Source organism: Bemisia tabaci, chromosome 8, assembly GCF_918797505.1.
Source record: "Bemisia tabaci chromosome 8, PGI_BMITA_v3".
Taxonomy (NCBI): domain Eukaryota; kingdom Metazoa; phylum Arthropoda; class Insecta; order Hemiptera; family Aleyrodidae; genus Bemisia; species Bemisia tabaci.
The window spans coordinates 40,776,332-40,788,696 of record NC_092800.1 but is presented as its reverse complement, the minus strand read 5'-3'; the positions used below and the strand labels follow the sequence as shown (position 1 = coordinate 40,788,696).

The window sequence follows — 12,365 nt, the reverse complement described above, 5'->3', positions numbered from 1 at the left end:
TGGACGAAAATTCTCATTGGGTCAACAGGACATCTCCTGCTTGTTTCAAACGAGATTTCTGTTTTTTTCTTTAAGAGACGTCCTGTCACTCTATGAAGATTGCCGGGTATCGGAACGAGAATTTTCGTCCTCTCTAATCATTAAGTGGAAAATTGGACCGCGTTAAACAGAAAGGAACCAAGCCACATCAGCTACTGCCAAATCTAATTGGGTAGCTTAATTTTTTACAGGAAAGCGTTTGTGCGGATTTTTGGGCAAATTTCAGTGAATTTTCTGCACAGTTCGAAGCAAATTCCTCAAAAGTCCCCAAGGGATCTGCACAAACGTCCTTTTGTAAAAATTCAAATTTCCTTGTTAAATTTGGCATTAGCTGATGTGGCTTGAATCTGTTTTGCTAAACATGGTTCAATCGTTTTTAGTGTATGTACTTCAAACTCACTGGCAATTGGCACATCAATTTGGCAACACCGGATTTCCTCCATTTAAACCTATGAAAATGTATCGATTCTTGGAGGGGCCAGATGCTCCTACAAGAATCGATTATTTAGCATAGGTTTAAACGGAGGAAATTCGGCGCACACTAGAACTACAATAGGAGATGTCGGACAAAATGTGGAAACTTTGGAAACTTAAATTTTCAAAAATATGAAACAAAGCTGTATGAGAGTGGTTCCATCGGTTTTCCCTGAAATTTCCTTTCAAAACACCTTGTGACATTGAATTTGTGACGAATTAAACATCAAATTTTGAAATTTTAGCCAAAAATTTCATGTCCGACCTTTTCTATTACCTCGTTCCATTATACGACGTTGCCAAATTGCTCGATCCGCCTCTGTTCAAACTCATTTTTTCCCCCGTAACACAACTCGGCGTGTTTCTATCAGTAATTTGACCCAGCCGCGAAACCGGTTTTCCGAAACCGAAATTCGAAAATCTTACTCGGCCACTCGGTTGACTTTCGGAGGATTTTGGCAGCTTTTCAGGCTCTCCGCGCTAGCGACGAATCCACCCACATTTTCCCGTGCTATGTGGCACGAGGCTGGGCGGGGGGCGGGGGGGCACATCGAGGGGGCCCGGAGGGGCGGGAGGGGAGGGGGGGAGCAGTCACTGTCAAGGACGCCAGGCGTGGTGGAGCGCGTTGGCGCGCAACTCATCGCGGCGAACCTGCGCAAAGCATCCTCGCAGCCCCGGCTGACGTGGGGCCCCCGAGCCAACTAGAATCTCACTTTTTTTCAAATTTTTCCGCTTATCACACACGATTCCAGGTGCTGTGTTTTCAGGGACTCAGGGACTCAGGACCGCCAGGACGCCCGCCTCCGAAACCGAACCATACTCCAGGTAAGAATGCATTTCCTTGTGCGGTCCCGTTTTTTTCCGAAACGCTTTCCCGGAACCAAGTTCAAGGTGGAAGGGGGGGGGGGTCATCACTGCATGGGGCTCAATTTTCCGGGGGCCACTGCCATTTTGTGAACTTTCATTCGGACTAAATTTTGCGCCGCCATTAAACCACCATTTCTGACTCTTTTGTAGAGCATTTTGCAATTGGGAACCACTTTTCCTGGCTCATTCATAAAAGCACGTATCTGCATGCGAAAAAAGATGACACTAATGTTTTTTCTAAAATGCGTCATTGGTAATCGTTCCTCATTGCGAAATGTAGCCTATTTCGGAAACAATACATGGATTTTAGTTTGCAATGAGGGATTACTATTTCTTGCTCTTTTATATGAAACCTAACGGTATGGACATTGCCTCTGAAATGAGCCTTGAACAATACTCCTTAGTGCAATATGTAGTCCATATGTACCATTAGTGTATGCTTTCATTTCAGAGTCAGAAATTTGTATCCTACTTGTAAAATGTACCCATTTCTGTGACCGCCCACGGGGGAAGGTACTTCAGTCCACTAAAACTAAAAATCAAGTCATCGATCCAAGAACATTTAAAAGTGTTCTCCACGGAAGGCCACGTATGCTTTTTTCGTTTTCAGACGATGATGTTTTCCTTGTCATGGATCCAACGAAATCCTTTTTCGAGAGAATTAGAGCGGGAGAGAGGTTGCTCAGTTCAAGCTGGATTTTTTTTTAATATTTTTGTGTAAAGTTTTGTATTTTAAAACCAGGAGCTTTCAAGTACATCGCGACTACATCAAGACTTCTTTTAAGATAATTCCCCATTCCCATAGGAGCACTTCTACCGCATTTTTTTGACCCCCTCCCTCCCTCCCTCCCACTTTGTAACGCTTTTGTAAAGTAAGTTCTTATCCATCAACACGAAAAAACTAAAAGTGTAACGCTCTATTCGACCCCCACCCCCTCCCTCTAGAGTGTTAAGTAGTTTATGGACGGCCCAAAACGTTCTTTTTTCCCATGATGTTATCATTCGAGATATTTTCCTCGAAAGGTCAGAAAAAGAGAGTAGCGGGCTTGACAGACATTTTTCTAAGAACTGAAGTGAAAAACCTGCTTTTTTATTTCAAAGTATAGATTGTTTTAGCGCAATTTTGCTTTCCTCAGCTAAAAATTTAAGTTTTTTCCTCGCGTTCAGGGCCGTGAGTAGATCCTTTTTTAGGAGCGTATTACGTAATTGCTGACTTTTCGATTTCGGAAAAACTCGCCAAGTTGATAGTGAGGTAAAAAGTTCGGTGACACACCTGCAGGTTAATGCAAGGATAGATTTCTCAATATAAATTTTACATTAACTCCAAACATGCACAGTAACATATCAACCCCCTATGGACGGTCAATCCATATACGATGCGGTAAAAGAGTTTTTCCGGGAATCTGGTGAAAAATATCTAGTGTCGAATCAAAATTAGAGGCTTTCTAGTCTTAAATTGAACAAAATTCCGGGTAAACTTCGGGCACAGGGGTGAAATTATCCTCCGGCAGGGGATGGGGGGAGACAGGAGCCGTCTTCTCCGTGACATATCAGGACTTCAGCTTTTCCCGTTTCCAGGAAAAGCTGTATTTATAGAACTAACTCGGGAACGTCGCAGCATCAGCTCCGGAAAACCTCGAGTTATACGGAGAATAGATCTCATGTGGAAATCGAGATACGCCCTTGCGTCAGAGGAGCGACGATATGTCACCACTCATTTTCAATTTTAGCAGCTGCCATGAGTAAAAAGAGATTAAATATTTTGAATAATAAGAGAATTTTGTTAGCTCTTATCTGGGTGGTCAGTGCCTAAAAGCGATGGAAGATTATATTATGTATAGATTGATTCCTGCGGTGACAAATTCTTCCGACCGTATACTAACGAGCAAAGCCCCCAAATACGGTGAACACTTTTTTCAGCAGTAGTGTACTGCCGTGCTAAGCAAGAGCGACGTAAATCCATCAAGCTTTTCCCCACGTTTTTTGGGAACTTAACACTTGATAAAATAAAAACGGTTTTACCCATGCACCTCAAATTTTCAGGTTAAATTCTTGATAGTATTTACGAAAGAATTCTGTAAAAACATTGTCCCAATGTACACAAGTTTTTCTGCTATGATACATTTTTTCCAAAAAATTGAAAATGGCGTTTACGGCTTTTTTGCGTTGCACGGCAGTGTGACGTATTTATCCTGGATGGATGGGGGGCTACTTATTTTAGCACAAAAACGCGTGAACTTATCCAACATATGCTAACTGATTTTTTCCCACTTATTCATTCGTGCATACATCTGTGCACATATTCCGTATTTTTTGTCTCTTAACAACTATTTCAGCGAATGTACGAAAAAATTGTACCCATTGTACCCGGCGAAAATAACTTTGCGGTGAAATAATTTTTCTCGTATCCACTCCCATCAATACGGCGCTATGCGGAGCTAAAAACGAGCGAGGTTCAGCGGAGAGGTGATTTCGGAGTGACAGGTAAAATGACGTTATCTTATCAGACAGTTTGCGTGTGTACGCTCATTGGTCGTCAGCGGCGGGGTTGCAACGTGTCCCCGCAGCAACACTGCCGTGCTAAGGAAGAACGCCGTATGAACATTCGAGCGTTGCCACATTTCCTTCGATAAAATGTTTATTTTTGAGGAAAGTTAAGAATATTGTCTCCTGCAACTTTCAGGAACTTTAGGTGAAATTACGTACAAAATTAGCTTTAAAAAAGATTAGAAAATACTCATAAATTTTCCAGGGAATTTGTGTTTTATCGAAGGAAATTCGGCAACGCCTGAAGGTTCATACGGCGTTTTTCCTCAGCGCGGCGGAACATCGCTCGCGGAAAACGGGAAAAGCGCGGCCGTTTTTCGCGAGAACGGCAGCGGTGTCGTGGATTTATGCCAGGAATCGAGAATTTTTACGCCTTTCTCTTTCTTTCGCCGTTCACCTTCATGCGTCAAGCAACATCCATAAAAATACGCCATTTGTCAAGTTCACGGGTTTTCCGCGGTTTAACAAGCCCTCCGTTCCCCACTCTCTGCGCTCCGACACCGTTGGTCCCGTAACTTTTAGCTCGTTAGAGGACTTGTCATTCATGTGGTGCTGGTGCCGCTTTCCCGAGGTCCAAGGGTGGAACTGGATCCAGTTACTCAGACTTTACACTATTTTCCAGTCTCCGTGTCGAAGAGCGGGGTGCACGATTTATCAGTGAAAGTGATAAAAGTGAAAATAATGTATCAGTTTTCGAATTCCCGTCCCTATACCTTGCGATGGATTCGTGATATAATTCAGGTGAGCCTACGGATAGTTTCGTCCTTCTCTTTGCGTAAACTTCAAAAAACCTTGTTTTGCACCGCAGCAACTAGTTTATATTTTAAATTTCAAATTGGATTCAAACACAACTAGATTCCATTGGCACATTTGACCGAATGAGCCTGATAGAATTATTTATTGCCGATATTTCTCTCGTGTTTTATCCTTTTGGAAGAGAACGCAACTTTTTATCGCCTTTAAGCTTTTTGTGAATTTACCCTACATTATAAAGAATACACTTTTAAATAAGTTTTCTGTTTAAAAATATAATATCAGAGAAAAGTGGGCAACGTCGCTGGTGTAGTTTGACTGCTTCGGTGAAATTTGTCCAGTTGTTCATTAATTTTCTGTGCACGTTCTCACTCTCATTATGAATAAATAACATCTTAAATAGTTAGACGCGAGCTATATAGGACATGGAAAAGAAAAAAAAAGCTGGCTTTTTAAAGCTTTTTAAGGTTTACGGAAAAATCATAACCGTCTAAAAACAAATCCGGTCATCGATGGCGTCTTCGTTGGTTTATATTAATTGATGAATTTCACTCGGATACTGAATTTACTATATCGGCCGATAATCCCTCCATAAAATATTTAGGTTGGATGCGGTTCTGCGTGAAAAACTGAAATTATTGGCATAATGGTTTCAGATGCATTGTGAGTAGGATCAAAGTATTAAACTGATGTAATGCAAAAGATGAAGGGTCTTTTACTGACTGAAGAGACAGAGGTTGAACTCGATTTAAACAACGGAGGTATTATTTTGTGATTTTGATTTTCTGCACTGAAATAAACCGCCGCCATATGGAAGACGTACTTACGGGCTATGTGGACATATCCTCCGCGTTCCGGGCTCATAGATCGAAAGTTCCGGGTATAGCACCCGGAGCAGTCGAAGCTACGGCTCCAGCACCCGGAACTTTCGGCCTCAGAGCCCGGAACGGACCTTATGTGTATACCCATAACTTTTAAGTGCATATTTTGGTCATTCTAAATTATCTTCACACAACGTCCGCCATTTTTCGGGATGCAAGACAGGCTCAGGAAGCCTTTAATGGCCGAGCCAATCAAAAACGGTATCTCCAGCGTTCATACTCTCCCCACATAAGTACACTCAGTGGCGTGGTACGAATGATGAAATATCGATTTTTCCCCCATTTGAATCCGTGGCAAAGAATCGATTTTAAGGTGTTCGCTGCGAATACCCTGTTAATCGATCCTTTTCCATAGGTTTAAATGACAGATCAATCGATATATCGCAAAGCACGCCACGCCACTGTTGGTACTCTGTCTTCATCTCACTCTCCCCTTCCCCTTCATCACATTTTTGCCGCGGTGGCCGTACGTCAAAATGCGGGGAACACTCTGTTTGCAAGAGGTTCTCCCTAGGGATTTCCCACTTGCGAGGGAGGGGAGGGGGGGGAGTTCTCCTTCCCACCAATTGTAGCTGCGCAATTGTCCGGTGGTCAGAAGAAGGGGACCCGGGATCGTGGAGTGGGAATATGGCGGAATGTATGGAATGGGAATGCGAAGAACTAGTATGTGGCGAGCGAAGTTTTGCCGGAGGAAGACAGGTTACCTAGTTTTCCATTTTCTATCTCCTCGTGACTCAGCGAGACTGAAATGGAAAGTTGTAGACCGAGCTACGACCCGTTTGTTGCGCAAGAAAACGCAACTTAAAGCTGTCCCTTCGTCGAGCAAGGGCTCTGTGCAACCGCCCCTTACTTATCTAAAAGAACTCGCTTGGCAAAGTGCTCACTGCTTACCCCTTCACTCACTAATCATCATGAGGCGAATTTTACTTGATGTTTTTCTCAACAAGTGGCTCATCGATCATTATCAGGAAAAAAATTAGCAATGTATCGTATTCCAGGGCGAAAGTTATATAACCAGATACTTCCGTCCCTTTCGATATCAATGTAAATAATTTTATTAACTTCAAGTAAACCTTACAATATGTACACAAACTCATTATGTCCTTGTATTTACAAATATCTGAATAAAGTTAGAAGGGGAATGTCCCGGATAAAAAAAAATAAAAAAAATAAAAAAAATGTATCGTATTCGATAGTGGTTCGATGTATCGTTTGATTCAGAACAACAGATCATTAGCTTCAAATAAAATTTTTAGGATTTAAGTAGGAAAAGCCAAAAACGGGCTGTATAGACAATATAGACATATACCGTCCGTTCCGGGCTCAGAGGCCGAAAGTTCCGGTGCTGCAGCCCGATCATTGAAATTTATGTCGGCACGACAAGAATCGAAAATCGATATATTACAGGGCACAGATAGGGCTATGTCTTGTCTTATCTTGCCGGCACAGCCAGTTAAAGTTTCAACAATCAGGTTGCAGGAGCCGTAGCTTCGAATGATTCGGGTGCAACGCTCGGAACTATCGGCCTCTGTGCCCGGAACGCGGACGGCACGCCTATACAGCCCGTAAATACGGCTTCCACGGCCGGAGTTTTTTTTTTTCTGTGTCCGTTTTTCCTCTTTTTGGGAGAGCCATTCCGACCGTCGGCGTCGTCCGGTGGAAAACGTTGAACTAAAGACACAGCCAACTCGACTCGAAACGCGAATCGAACAGAAGCCAAGGACGCGCTGGGAAGGAATAAAAGAGAAATAATTACTGCATTAAACTTGTGGGACGTTTATTTTGACTAATGAGTGTTCTCTTGACACGAAGCGCGACGCGACGCGCCTGCCTCGTGCCTCCACATCGGTCAGTTTCCTCGCTTTTCCACGCTTTCCGTCCTCAGTTTTTCCTCCGATCCTCCTTACGTTTTCCGTGTAAGATTGTCAATGTCAGTTTTCCGGTAAGTTTTTAGTGAGGCATTTGACAAAAGTTTCAGAGTACTATCGCGCGCAGCAGAGGGAGGGGAAAATAAATACGGTTATTCCATATGCCACGGTTACATGGTAGCATATCGACGATGAAACTATATCAGACCACGTATTTCGGTTTGCGATGGCACATACTTCCTGTCATACTTTATTTTTTAAATGGAAAACTATTCAGCATCAGTTTTGAAAAATTCCTTGATTTTTTTTCTCTATGCGAAGAAAAACTTGTGTGAAAACTTCAAGGAATAATATTGATTTGTTCTCCTTCAAAAAAATAAACTGGGAGCGAAGATTTTTAAATCGCAATAGATACGTGGTCTGGTAGTTTCACCAATGATATGAGAATTCGTCGTTTTTCAGACGAAAGGACTTGACTCCGTTTCAATGTAACAAAGTTTCCACAGGCTACTTTATACTTGTATTTGGAAATTATTCTGCAGTGATAGCGAAGAGAGCAGTAAGTGCAAAAATGAAGTTTTGAGAAAACGGCTTCAGAAGAGTCTGACCGGAAAATTTTATCGAAAGAAGCCTCCGTTCTACGTAAAAATGCCACCAATCATGCAAACGACTCTTAGAAAATAATTGGATGATTAAAACTCGACCGATCTTATTTCAAGTACATAAAAAGAATAATATTCATTTTCATGTTCGGCTATAGTGGTAGGCAAGATAGCCTAAGTGCTATCTTCTACGAGCTTTCGTGGAAAGCGTTATGGCAAGTGGGCGTGAGGTCATTCTATACTTTAAGCCCATGCATGAGAAATAAAATTGAACTCGGTGATCGTAAGCAGATAAAACATTTTACCTCCCACGTTTTTATAGATGCGACTGGATTGCTAAACTGTATTCAAGCGAGGATTGCATTTCTTTCAGCTCTTTACTTGGTTGCATTGTTTTAAAAGTGCAGTGAGGAGGTGATGAACTTGCTGGAATAAAGGAAAGACGTAGTAGTTAAGTAATCTGTTACATAACTCGTCTGATCTAAAGAAAGCTCACTCTAAAAAGTTTTTACTTGCGTCTGGCCGTCTCTTGGATGAAGTTCATTTTCTTCTCTTTTTTCTTTTTCTTCCTCTCTTTTTGCCCGATTATCAGTTCATCAACAACAATAAAATGCATCGGTTTTTGTTCCTAATATTTCTGATAGACTCGTCTAGGGAAAAATTTATTTGTATTTGAATACGGAAAGTTGTGATAAAACTGTCTTCCTATGCTACTGTCTGGCGAATGTTTTGCTGCTGATATCTTCTAGTGTATCAGAGACCACTTGGAAAACATTTTGCAATGAGGAATCACCATTTCTGGCTCATTTTAGAAACAATATAAATGCCATATATTGGTTTCCCTCTGCTCTTACCGAGGAGCCAGAGGTAGTGGTTCCTCATTTCAAAATGTAATCCATTTGGTAATTATTTCTCGAATTGCTGGGCAATCAACCAAATTGTAACGCTTAAGAATAGAAATATTTTGGAAAGTTTCAAATGTTCGCTCAAAATAAAACGCTCCTTAAAATGTCGAGTTTTAAACCTGGGATTCCTAAACCATCTTCAACAAATTTCAGGAAAGTTCATATTCTTGCGGTTTACCGTGGAGAGCATGAACGTCGATTCGATTCAATCGATTTTTCGAAAAATCGATTAAAAATTGCCATCCCTTATTCATGGCCGGTCCCATATTGAATGGCTGCAAAACCGACAGTTAAGGTACTGTCTGCAGGCCAGATCGGAAGTAAAAAGTGCCCTCTGTCAGTCGAGCGTTTGAAAAAATACCTTGCCCGCACAACTATTTCAGACTTTACCGCTTGAACGGGGACTCGACTCAAACGAGGGTTTTTATTAATAAAAAATCAGACTAATGCCAAGAATATCGTGTAAACTTTCTTTGTGTATTCTTGAGAGTCAAACCTTGGACCAAAGTCACGTCGCCCAAAAATGTTCTTGTTGCGTAATGATGTTACACGACGTTCAGATACACCGGATAAGGAATTTTCATATACAAAAACGGCCGTTAGTTCACTCGCGTCCTGGGAAATCTTGAAAGGAGGAAAAGGAGGGAGTTATTTTCTTCAGCCTCCGGCGAGCAAAAATTTAGATCACTCCGTTGCACCGAATAGTTGGACGTATTTCTGCCAAACGGAACTAAGTGCATTATGACGTGAGCCCTGTTATGCACATATCCTTATGGGTCTCGGGGCTCATGGATTAATGCACATAGTTCCGTTTGGCAGAAATGCGTTCAGTTGTAGGGTGCAGTAGTGAGTCTAACGTGTGAATAATGACTTTCCATTTTTCTCTTCTCGTAATTTCCCGTTCAAATGCACCGTACAACGGGTACTGGTCGGGAAACGAATTTCCTGACCACGCCTTTGCAAACAGAGCTGCCAATTTTTTTTTTTAGTGATGTAAGTTTGGTTACTTCCCCTCGAAAATGAGAAAAGGAAGTTCGTAAACAAGTTTCTCGGACTTTGAAAGAGGGTACGGCTAGTTTATTTTAAATTTCCATAACTTTTGAAGGAGCTCTATTCCCCATGGAAATTGATATTATCAACGTTTCAGTTATGACGAATCACTTCGGGCGTAATAAGCCAAAATTTTATACGAGAGGTTTAAGAGAAAGGACATATGCATACCTAATGTAACTTTTCGCGGGAAAGGGCCCTAAAGCCCAAGATTCACGAAAAAGTGCCCATGATCGAGTACAAAAGAGCGCTTTATGAACTTGTAAACGAGACATACTTGAGGGTATGTCAATATGTCTCAAAAATGTCCAACCAGACCTTAAATTCGTCGTTTTGAAATTGGCAGTCCCAAAAACTAATTTTACGAAAAAGCTATTTACATTTCTAATTTTTCATGCATAGGTTACGAAATTAATTATTCACGCATATATTTATTCTTTAAGACACTATAGAAAGTTTCCAAGCTCCAAATCCAATTTTTGACGCAGCTCACAAACAGAAATAGCTCAGCTTAACATTATTTCACCCTCGTGATCTAGGGTCCTCCTTCCTCTGGACGGACAGATTCTTGTCACATAAGCAAAGAAAGAGAGAAAGACAACAAAAATAGTACTGTGATTCACGGACGGTTGCGCGTGAACAACCGCAGAACAAGGAACTGTGAGGTAGTCATATCAGATGCTCCTTGCATATCTCCATCCTCCGGCTAAAGTATCACAAGCGCCATACGACGTTTCAAAATTTCCGTCGCCGCATTATTTTTTCACAGAGATATTGTTCGTTGAATCTGTTTGAAAATTTCACTGAATTTTGTCGGCAACACAAAGAAAATTCAGTGACATTTTCGGATGGCTTCGTTGAAGAATCTCTCTGTAAAAAATCAAAATGGCGGTGGAAATTTTGAAACGTCGCATGCCGCTTGCAATGCTTTGGCCGGGAACGATATGACGTGGGGCATTGACGGGTCTAGCAGGTTAGCACCATTCTCTTCTCTCACTTTAAACCTATAGAAATGTATCGACAAAAATCGATTATTCTACACGGGGTTGAATGAAGAAATGACATTGTTGCCAACCTGCTGGAGCTTGATCCGCCTCTGACGTGGGGCGCCACCTCGAATCGATCGCTGACTAGTGTTGCGTGCGTGGGATGAAGGCACGGGTCCACGGGTCGAATCCATAAATACACTTCCAGGCACCGATTTTTAATCACCGGCTCCGATGGATTTTCATCGGATCGAGCCTCGAAAATCCCGGAATATATCCGCTTTCCCAGAACTCACGTTCCATATCGTCGCTCCTCTGACCTAAGGGCGTATCTCTATATCCACATGAGCCTCGGAAAGCATAGAATCATACGAAGATCAGGGCTCAGGTGGTGATTCAGATACGCCTTTACGTCAGAGGAGCGACGACATGAGGCTCCGAGTCCTGACAGGCAAATTCGCCGATACAGACACTTTATCGGAATTATTTGAGGAAAAACCTTGCATGATCATTCGAACTTTGCGAATTGAACCGAATTTATCAGAGAGGAACCAACCAACATTTTCGAAAAAATTGAGTTAATAATGCTTTCGAGTTCCACTCGTACATTTTCTCCTGCCAAAATCTGAACGTCGGAAACAGAAATTAGTTTGTGAAAAGAGGGGCTTAAGTTTATATTCCACATTGAGCCTTATGGAGGAACAAAACTTTAAACCTCTTTTTCTCAGTTTCAACTTCACGTGGGTTGGTTCCTTTCTGATGAACTCGGTCCAATTTTCTTTTGATAAAAAACAAGTTCTCAGGTACTTTTGTGATTTTGTTTTTTCGCTAAATTTTTGGGAGAATATTTCTTCCAATATAATCTGGTGCGTCAAAAGTGTTTGAAGAAAAATACTTAAAAATTTGCTAAATATTATCTGTTTTACCTGATACAGTTGGCGATATTTGAATGTACATAAGACGTTCCCCTTCAGGACGGCAGCATAATATATATCGATAACGAAAAAAAGACCTTAGCAGTTAGCTCTCAAAATTCAAAAATGAGTTATTGATATCAGAGCGTGACAGATTTCATTTAAATTCCATTTTCGAATTGCAAGTTTGAATTTGCTCTGCATCTTTTACATTTCTATTGATTTCCGGTTCAGGTGAATAAACTAAGAATTTAGGTAGTATTTCGATAAAATCTGATCCTTCTTTCATATCATAGGTAATAGAACGATCCCTCGACTTAAAACAACGCGAAGCACATAATGGAACAATATGCGAAGTTGGGTTCGAACCCAGCATACAACTATTTGAACTCCGCGGTGGGCCGGGTTGCATACGCTATATTTTGCAGGCGAAATCCGAGATCAGGGCATCAGGCCTCATCTCATTTCCATAGGGTGTT

At 41.6% G+C, this 12,365-nt stretch overlaps 1 non-coding gene across 3 annotated transcripts in view; it reads left to right on the top strand.

The window, feature by feature from the left end:
- Positions 1-1,150: 1,150 nt before the first annotated feature.
- The window catches only part of LOC109038355 (uncharacterized), a 121,092-nt gene continuing 109,877 nt past the window's right edge, over positions 1,151-12,365 (top strand). Inside the window, exon 1 of one of the 3 annotated variants that reach the window (XR_011900440.1) lies at positions 1,151-1,338. This is a non-coding gene — a transcript (uncharacterized protein). Of the gene's footprint in view, positions 1,339-4,289; positions 4,669-12,365 lie in introns of those variants that run through there. The other 2 variants (XR_011900436.1, XR_011900439.1) reach the window with 2 other exon arrangements.